The sequence below is a fragment of the Cupressus sempervirens genome, chromosome 7, assembly GCF_028749045.1.
Source record: "Cupressus sempervirens isolate cs-2001-9-10 chromosome 7, ASM2874904v1, whole genome shotgun sequence".
NCBI lineage: Eukaryota > Viridiplantae > Streptophyta > Pinopsida > Cupressales > Cupressaceae > Cupressus > Cupressus sempervirens.
In genome coordinates, this window is record NC_143124.1 from 57,185,239 (window position 1) to 57,195,973 (window position 10,735).

Below are 10,735 nucleotides of genomic sequence, written 5' to 3' on the forward strand. Positions count from 1 at the left end.
GGACCTCCTCCACTTAGGCATTCCCCTTTGAACTTGTGACTATTCCTTCAATTATGTCAACAATAGGTGTGGATTTCCCTTTTCCCTTCTCCTGGGGCTTCCTTAGTCCCTTGCCACAGTTATCTTTTGAAAACTCTACCTTTTTTACTTTCACCACCACCTCATTATGCGTAGATTTTTATATGAGCATATTCAAAATACATTTAACTAGCAGCTACATCCTTTTCCATCATGTGGATTCTTAATTGTTGTAGATGCTTCTTTGTTAATGCCATAGGGTGCCTTTTATTTCTTAGCTGATGGCTGCTCTTCTTAAAACTGTGGCACCTTCATTTCTTATGCATGTGCTCCTTTCTTGCCACAAGTTCTTTATGGCTTTAGCTAGCAGCTTCTCTATTGCTCACTGCCTTATTTATTGGTGTGAACTCTTTTTTAAAAAGGGTGGGTTTGCTTGATGTGCTTGCACAGTGAGCATAGTGTTGAGAAAAAGAACACCGCACAATCCACCTCTCCAAGTTTCCATGTGAAGAGTTGGATCTCTTTAAATATATTTACTAAGCTTGGAGGCATTTTGATACCATTTGGAACAGAGAAGCAAAGCCCCATTGCTTGGCTTGGACCATTGTAAGGATCTTGACTAATAATGATAACCTTCTTTTTGTCAAATAGGCATGAGTTTAGGGCATTGAATACAAGAGCAGGAGGTGGATAAATAGAAATACTTCCTCTAGATTCTTGTCTCACAAATTCTAAAAGATTTTACATGTATGATTTTTGAAATTCACTTCGAAGTGCATCCAACTAGGACTCTTCAACAATAAGATCTTCTAGCTTGGAAAAGGCATTCCATTTGCCTTAGCATCTACAACTCTCTCTTCATAAATCTTACATGTGCACTTGGCTCTTGCTAGTGATTTTTTCATTTCCATTCATATAATTTTCTTAGAATTCGATTGCAATTGAGCACTGGCAATAGCTTCTTTTGACTTTTGGCTACCATTATCTCAAAAATGGAAGAGGAAGAAGATTGGACTCCTGCCTCATCATTGTGTGACACATGGAGGATTTGGCCTTTACTAAAAGAATTTGCTCATACAATGTCTAACATAGCCTTAAGAACATATAATATGAATCATTGCCATAGAAAATCTTAGAATCTTTTTTTGCTCTATTGTTTGAACTAGATGGTACATGCTTTTGCAAAAGGTTTGGCCATTAGGTGCCCCATCCTTTCTTTTGTGGTCTGAAAGTCTACCTCTTGTTTATGTCCTTCAGAGAACTAGAAGAAAAAGTAGGTATAGAGGAAAATGTATAATTTTACTAGAAGTTGCACTCATTTTCTCTCTTGTAATGTTACTAAAAGTTGTAGGAGTGCTCATGCTTGTTATACTGAACAAAGCTAATACTACCTTCAATTTACCTTGCCTTGGTTGACCTGAGTTACAAATATTGAAGCCCTACCCAAAAATGTTATTATGATCTGGCCACAACGGAAGAACTCTCCTGCTCCATGATGCCCTATGTCCTTAAACCAAACCAAGCCTTCCTATACTTCCTCAATAGTACCTGCACTAGCCTAAACATTGTTCTCTATGGGCCTTCGATTAAGCACTTATTAGATTAATTACACCACCAAGTATCCCTCATTTCCTTAGAATTCATTATTAAGCAATTTAATCCTCATCTTATCAATCTAGCAGAAATTTGTCAGGCTCTCAAGTGGGTGTGGCTAAAAAAAATTTTATTTTCGAACAACTGAACATCTCAAACTAATATACCAATCATCTCAAATTGACTAAAATCAAGTTCATGTTGGATACAATTGGTTAATTGAGTGTTGTCTTTAATGTTACACAAATGTCATATCAGTCATCAAACAGAGTCTACTGAGCGTTGTTGTACATTACACTATAAAGTTAGCTTCTACCGAGCTAACTTGGTTAATGAAGGAAGTTCAGTGCTTATCAAGCTCACTTGGTGATCGAAGGAAACTGTGACAAAAGTTAGTGTTTACCGAGATGGGAAGGTAAGCGAAGAAAAGTTAGTGTTTATTGGGCTGGGAAGGTAAGCGAAGGAAAGTCAGTGTTTGCTGAGTTCACTCGGTGCCCGAAGGATTTTCGCACAGTTCGCAGTGTTTACCAAGCCTCACTTGGTTAACACTAAAGATCATTATGGTACAGTATTTACCGAGCTGGGTTGGTTAGTGAAGGGTTTTTGAAGATTGTGGAATTAAGGCTAATTGATTTATGTGATGAATGTAGCCGACTCACGATATAATTATTAATAATTTTAACTTGTATTTAAGGTCGACTTGATAATCAGAAAGGTATATATGAAGGATCAAGTTGCAAATTCAAGTGTGCATGTGTGGATAAGATGTATGTGTGAATTGTGAAGGTGCAAGTGAATTTTTGAAGGATCAGATATCCTTGTGGAGCTACAAAGCTTTTATGTGATCAGAGAGAATCTAGTGAAGCAGAACAGAGATTTGTATCAGCAAAGATAAGTTGCATTATATTCAGATCATTCATTGTTACTTTCTAACAATTGTAGTAGTCATTTCAAATCTCTTAATAGAGTGGGTTTAATAGCCTTATTATAAATCCTCTAACAAGGTGACAGTTCAGTTGAATTATTCTAAAGACCTCTGACAAGGCCACTCCTAGTAGGGTGATTAAATCCTTTAACAGGGTCACACCTAACAGTGTGTTTTTGTAACCTTTAACAGGGTTGGCTCTTAACAAGGCTCACTTCAGAAGAGTGAAAAATAGTAACTAGTTACATGGTGGTTTTTCCCATATTGGGTTTCCATGTTAAAACTGGTGTCTCTTGTGTTATTAATTGTTGAATTGCTTTGTGTTCTTAATATTTATCATTTGCTGCATTATCAAGTTTTATCATTTTATATTAATCAGATCAAGGGTATATTCAAACATCTTAGGGACTGTGAAAAGTTTTTGAAGTAACTGATTCACCCCCTCCCCCTCTCAGTTACTCTATTCTCAGTTCCAACAATTGGTATTAGAGTTTCTGGTGCTTGCAGGAAAGATTTCAAGGATCTAAGCTAAAGATCAAAATGTCTTACAAGAGGGAAATTCCAAGGCTTAACAGGAATAACTTCTCAGCATGGCAAGGACTGATGAGACTTCACCTAGCATACATTGGTGATATAGGACTGAAGTACCTTGATGAAAATTATGCAGAACCAGCTGGTACACTACCTATCAATGACATTGTTGAAAAGAAGACTCACAACATTATGATGATAGATATAGCATCTGCTCTGAGTTATGAAGAATTTGATGATATCAAGGATTGAGAATCTACTTTTGAAATGTGGGAAAAGCTGAAAGAAATCTATGAAGGAGATGATAATGTTAGAAGAGGCAAAGTATAAATTCTGAGAGGACAATTTGATCAAATGAGGATGAGAGAGGATGAAAAAATTGCAAAATATGTTGAAAGAGTCAAAGCATGTGTCAGTGCAATCAAAGCATCTGGAGGAGATATCAAGGAAGAGACAGTTATAAGTAAAGTTCTCATAACTCTACTTCCCATCTATGCAATCAGAGTTTTTGCAATTCAAGAAAGAAGATGTGAAGCAAATCATAAGATAAATCTAGAGGCTATAGTTGGAAGATTGACTGCATTTGAACTGGACAACTTTGATAACTATGTTCCAGCTTCCAAGAACATTGAATCAACATTTGAAGCCAAGCTTTCACTCAAGGAGAAAGGCAAAAAGAAAAAAGAATCTTAGTCAGAAAGTGAAGATGAATCAGACCAAACTTCAGATAGTGATCTTGAAGTAATTGAAGCCCTTCTAGCAAGGAAATATTCTAGAGGCAGAGGAAAATACAAAGGTAAAGTTCCCCTAATCTATTTTTCATGTGAAGAAGTTGGTCATATTGCTGCTAGGTGTCCAAAAAAGCAGAATAAAGATGAGAAGAAAGAACACAGATGGAATGGCAAGAAAGATTTCAAATCATTCAAGGACAAAGGTAAGAAAACATGTTTTATGGCTAAAGATTCTAATGACTCTAATGATGAAGAAGAAGATGAGATTGTCTACATTGCTATGAAAGATGAATTTGATAATGATGAGGAAATGGCACTCATTTCTTATATGAGAAAAAATGATACATGGATCATAGGTAGTGGTTGTTCTCATCACATGACTAGTGACAAAACTAAGAATCTCTCTAACCAAGGACCTTATATGTGATAATTCCTATTGGGTAGAAGGACTAAAGCATAATTTGTTAAGTGTGGCACAGCTACTCAATAATGGATTCAAATTAGAATTCATGCATGGTAAAGAAAGACTATTGGATGGCAAAGGAAAGTTGATTGGATCAGGTACTCAAACTAAAGGTAACTTGTTCTATCTTGAACTAGGTGAATGTTCATGTTTCATTGCTCAAGTTGAAGAAAGTTGGTTGTGGCATAAAAGATTGTGTCATGTAAATTTTGATAATTTGGTAAAAATAAGAAAATTCAAAAAGGTAAGAGGCATTCCTAACATAAAGAAACTTGAGGTCAGTCTATGCAAAAATTGTCAGATTGGAAAGATGGGAAAGACTACTTTTAAAACCAAAAACAATCAGTCTGAAGATATATTAGAAATTGTGCATACTGATCTATGTGGGCCCATTGGAATTGAAAGTTATACTGGAGAAAAATTCTTCATTCTTTTTGTTGATGATTACTCAAGAATGATGACAGTCATGTATCTAAGAAATAAATTAGAAGCATTTGAAAAATTCAAATGGTATTTGGCCAGAGTAGAAAAGGAAACAGGGAAAAGATTGAAATGCTTGAGGTCAGACAGAGGTGGAGAATTCATTTCACATGAATTCAATAACTTTTGCATTGAAAGAGGAATCAAAAGATAGGTATCAGCCCCTAGAACACCCCAACTAAATGGAATAGCTGAAAGGAGGAACAGATCTATCATGGATTGTGCAAGAACCTTAATGATTGAAAAGAGCATTGCTATCAAATACTAGAAAGAAGCTATCAACACTGCAATTCATACCTTAAACTGAGTACAGCTAAAGAAGGACTCATTCAAAACTCCGTATGAGTTATGGTATGGCTACAAACCTAATGTAAGTTACCTAAAAGTATTTGGAAGTAAACATTACATTTTGAAAGAATCTAGAAAAGGAAAATTTGATGAAAAAGGTGATGAAGGTATATTCTTTGGATATTCATGCAAGAGTAAGGCATATAGATGTTCGAACTTGTCTACTCACAAAGTCATAGAAAGTGCACATGTGAAAGTTGATGAGTTTGCAGAAAAGACTGAAGAAGAAAGAAAAAAGGAACCAGAGGATTATAGAAGATTTATTTACATTGAACTTGATACAGTCCCAGTTACATCAGTAAATCAGGAATCTTCTACTCTCGAGCCATTTGTAACCGAGTTACAGGAAGTTCAAATTGAGCCACAGCATATCGAGTTACTTTCAGATGCTACCAAGCAAGTGCCTACCGAGTCTGAAAGACCCAAACCAATGTCTACCGAGCTAGAACAGATAGAAACTGAAGTTGAAGTGCAAAAAGACAATAATGAAATCTATTCAAAAGGAAAGGAACCTGTATTAGCAAGATATGTCAGGAGACATCATTCAGCAGATCAGATCATTGGAAACAAATCTGAAGGAACCATGACAAGAAGTAAGTTGAAAAGTACTTGTTTACTTGCTGATTTTGAACCTAGAAATGTCAAAGATGCATTGGGAAATGATAGTTGGATTAAGGCCATGAATGAAGAGATAGAGTAGATAGAAAAGAACAAGACATGGACTCTTGTACCCAGGCCTAAAAATAAAAATATAATTGGAACTAAGTAGGTATTTAGGAATAAGTTGAATGAAAATGGTGAGGTATCAAGAAAAAAAGCTTGACTAGTATGCAAAGGATATGCTCAAGAAGAAGGAATAGACTATGGAGAAACTTTTGCTCCTATTGAAAGATTGGAAGGAGTTAGAACCTTACTTGCATATGCTTCTCACAAAGGATTCAAGGTCTATCAAATGGATGTAAAATCTGTATTTCTTAATGGTATACTTAATGAAGAGGTTTATATCAAACAACCTAGAGGTTTTTTTGATTCAGAGAAGAAGGACATGGTCTGCAAATTACATAAAGCATTTTATGGTCTAAAACAAGTCCCTAGAGCATGGTATGAAAGATTGCATAACTATCTTATTCAGATTGGTTTTCAAAGAACTAATGATAACAGTAGCTTGTATATCAAGGAAGGACCAGATAACAAAATTGTCTTGATAGAAATATTTGTAGATGATACTATTTTTATAGGAAATGATGATCTTTGCAAAGAATTTTTAGAACAAATGAATAAGGAATTTCAAATGTCTATGTTTGGTGAAATCAAATTCTTTGTTGGTCTTCAGATTCAGTAGAATAACAATGGTATCTACATTACTCAGTCAAAATACATCAAAGAAATACTGAAAAAGTTTGGTATGGAAGATTGTAAGCCAGTTGGGACTCCCATGTGTACTGGATTGAAACTTACCAAGGAAGATGAATCAAAAGAAGTTGATCAGAAATTGTATAGATCTATGATTGGAAAGTTGTAGTATGTAGTTCATACTAGACTAGATATTGCCCTTGCAGTTGGTATTGTTGCAAGATTCTCAGCTAAACCAAGAGAAAATCACATGATGGCAATCAAAATAATCATGAGATATCTGAAAGGAACAAAGGATTATGGTTTATGGTATAAATTTGGAGGTAATCTAGATTTGAAAGTGTTTACTGATGCTGATTGGGGAGGAAACCTTGATGACAGAAAAAGTACAAGTGTAGGAGCAATCTTTCTTGGAAAGAGGTTGGTTTCTTGGACAAGTAAAAAGAAAAATTGCACATCCCAATCTATAGCAAAAGCAGAGTATGTTGCTACAGCAGTAAACTGTTCTAATATTATTTGGTTCAAATAGTTGTTGGAAGGCATGAAGATGGAAATCAAAGAACCTGTTGTTATGTTTTTTGATAATACTAGTGCAATCAATATATCTAAGAATCCAGTGATGCATCCCAAGACCAAGAACATAGCAATAAAATATCATTTTGTCAGAGAATTGGTGCAGGACAAGGAGATCAGACTGGAATATGTGCATGCAAAGGAACAAATTGCTGACCTATTCACAAAGCCATTACCTAAGGATGCATTCCTGTATCTTAGAAGTAAGTTAGGGGTCATTCCCCTATCTAGAGTTCACTAAAATAAAGTTTTAGTTCTAAAATAAAGTTTTAGTGATGCATCAACCTATGACAAGTTGAAAATCTATCAGTTGACGTAGCAGAGTATTGAAGTCATTGCATATGAATCTGTACATAAGGTACATTGTAATTTAGTTGAGAGTACTTTTGGCATACGAGAAGAGCTTTTACTATGTTGTATTGTCTTTGGCATGTGTTTTCAAAGAGGGAGAGTAAAACTGTAATATCTATTCTAAAATTTGTAAGCATTTGTAAAGAGAGAGTAAAACTATCGTATCTTTCTGTTATATAATTCCTTCACAGAGGGAGATTACTGAAAGAGGGAGAAGTTTCTATCTAAGAGGGAGAAGTATTATGTTGACATATTGTGCTGCACTATAAGAGAAAGACTTGTTTTCAAATTTCGTTCTACTATGACATGTTGTGTTGCCATCAACACCAAAGAGGGAGATTGTTGGATACAATTGGTTAATTGAGTGTTGTCTTTGATGTTACACAAATGCCATATCAGTCATCAGACAGAGTCTACCGAGCATTGCTATATATTACACTGTAAAGTTAGCTTCTACTGAGCTAACTTGGTTAACGAAGGAAGTTTAGTGCTTACCGAGCTCACTCGATGATCGAAGGAAACTATGACAGAAGTTAGTGTTTACCGAGATGGGAAGGTAAGTGAAGAAAAGTTAGTGTTTACCGAGCTGGGAAGGTAAGCAAAGGAAAGTTAGTGTTTACCGTGTTCACTCGGTGTCTGAAGGATTTTTGCACAGTATGCAGTGTTTACCAAGCCTCACTTGGTTAACACTGAAGATCATTATGGTACAGTGTTTACCGAGCTGGGTTGGTTAGCGAAGGATTTTTGAAGATTGTAGAATTAAGGCTAATTGATTTATGTGATGAATGTAGCTGACTCACGGTATAATTATTAAAATTTTAACTTGTATTTAAGGCTGACTTGATAATCAAAAAGGTATATATGAAGGATCAAGTTGTGAATTCAAATGTGCATGTGTGGATAAGATGTATGTGCAAATTGTGAAGGTGCAAGTGAATTTTTGAAGGATCAGATATCCTTGTGGAGCTACAAAGCTAAGTTGCATTATATTCAGATTATTCATTGTTACTTTCTAACAATTGTAGCACTGATTTCAAATCTCTTAATAGAGTGGGTTTAACAACCTTATTGTAAATCCTCTAACAAGGTGACAGTTCAGTTGAATTGTTCTAAAGACCTTTGACATGGCCACTCCTAGTAGGGTGATTAAATCCTTTAATAGGGTCATACCTAATAGTGTGTTTTTGTAACCTTTGACAGGGTTGGCTCTTAACAAGGCTCACTTCATAAGAGTAAAAAATAGTAACTAGTTACATGGTGGTTTTTAAAATATTGGTTTCCATGTTAAAACTGGTGTCTCTTGTGTTCTTAATTGTTGAATTGCTTTGTGTTCTTAATATTTATCATTTGCTGCATTATCAAGTTTCAACATTTTATATTAATCAGATCAAGGGTATCTTCAGACATCTTAGGGACTGTGAAAAGTTTTTGAAGTAACTGATTCACCCCCTCCCCCTCTCAGTTACTCTATTCTCATTTCCAATAGTTCAATCATTGAACCATCAATTAAAGCTCATTTTATCACTTATCTACAAACTATGAATTTCATGTCAGGAGGTCCTTTGACTGGCCTTAAAAACAAACCCAAACATCCGACCGAATTCTAAAAATTGGCAGACTAACCCTTTGTTCTGCACACTTTCACCCTATCAAATCTCATCTCATGACGAATTTAGGGTCAAAATATATTTACCATCAAATTTGACCTCTTAGAATTGTTTGCAAGAAGACATGTCAAAAAACAATAAATTGGGTTCTGATTTGGCTTTAAAAACTAGGCAAACTGACACTTGGGAAAATGAAAACTAGGGCATTGGTTGACTATCATGAGGAGAGTATAAATTTGTGATTTGTGCTCATGACAAATTACTGGGCCCAATTGGCAAGCAGTCAAAGTGGGCTACTTGAATTTTGATGACTGGAAACAATGGCAGAAAAGCAATTTTTAGAAATGGAATGAACCTGAAAAAGTGTGCATATGGATTCGTCAAGATGTGAAAATTGGCACACTTAAAGTATTTTTGGAGGAAAACACAGTGATACAATCTATTCAATCTCACCTATCATGGATTTTGAGTTATGACATCATGAATAGGGTATTGACAAATCTACAAATACTGACACCAATAAAAAGCTAGAAATTACATTTCAAAACTAATCAAACAGATTCTTCATAAGCTCAAACTTGAAACATAACAAGTCTATAACCCCTAAAATGAAATGCAATAGGAATTTCACCATTTTTTTCAACTGGGTCAAGGTTATTACAGGTCAAACAAGGCTTCCTAGAATTGTGTGCAGTGTGCATCAGCACGAAAATAGTAAATGACCAACTTTGAGGGGTTTGAAACCTAGTCAAATGGATTTGAAACAACTCAAAATATGAAACATAGGCTCTCAGATATGGACACTAAACACTTCCAAAGTGGTGAGTTATGAAACTTTACTGGGTGCAAGATATTTAGTTGCAGACACAACCTCCTATTGTTGTTTGACAATTAGATGAAAATGTAGATTTTGACAAATGCTCAAAATGGAATTTCACAAAATAGCTTGGAATATCAATTTAACTTCATAGAATGCATAGACATATTGAATGAAAGGTGGTAGAAGCATTAGAAACCTCATGGGGCTCAAAGGTACAACTACAAATGCATTTAAAAGCGCTTGTAGGGCATGAATTTCTCAAAAATTCTCAAAATCAGGGCTACAATTTTGACTAAATTCTGATTTTTTATTTTGAAAAAAAACAAACCAACATAAGGTTTGGTAATGCTACATCCTATTTGATGAAAGAAAAAAGATCAATCAAACTCACAGAAAAGATCATGTGTGACAATCTATATTATGTGGAAGGACATAACTATAACTTGTTGAGTGTGTCACAACTAAATAGTTTAGGTTGCAAAGTTGAGTTTGAGAACATGATAGCAAAGATCTACGATAATGACAAGAAACTAATTGGGAAAGGTGATCAAACTAGAGGTAATCTATTTTATCTTAATATGAATGATGCTACTTGTGTTGTGGTAGAATTTGATTAGGTTTGGCTATGGCACAAGAGATTATGTCATGTTAACTTTGATAAATTAGTGAGTATCAATAACATCAAAAGAGTTAGAGATTTTCTTAAAATAGAGAAACCTAACACTATGATTTGCAAACAATGTCAGTAGGGCAAGATGAAAAAATTTAGTTTTAAAAGTAAGGCTCACACCTGTAAAGAAATTATAGAAATTTTTCATACTAATTTATATGGACCAATTGATGTGTAAATCTACAAAGGTGACAAGTACATTATATTATTTGTTGATGACTATTCTAGGATGATGATAGTTGTGTTTCTGAAATAGAAATCTGATTCTTTCC

General features: G+C 34.9%; 1 pseudogene; it reads right to left on the reverse strand.

The window, feature by feature from the left end:
- Positions 1-412: 412 nt before the first annotated feature.
- On the reverse strand, positions 413-1,228 carry LOC149545462 (uracil-DNA glycosylase, mitochondrial pseudogene; annotated as a pseudogene).
- Positions 1,229-10,735: the final 9,507 nt, after the last annotated feature.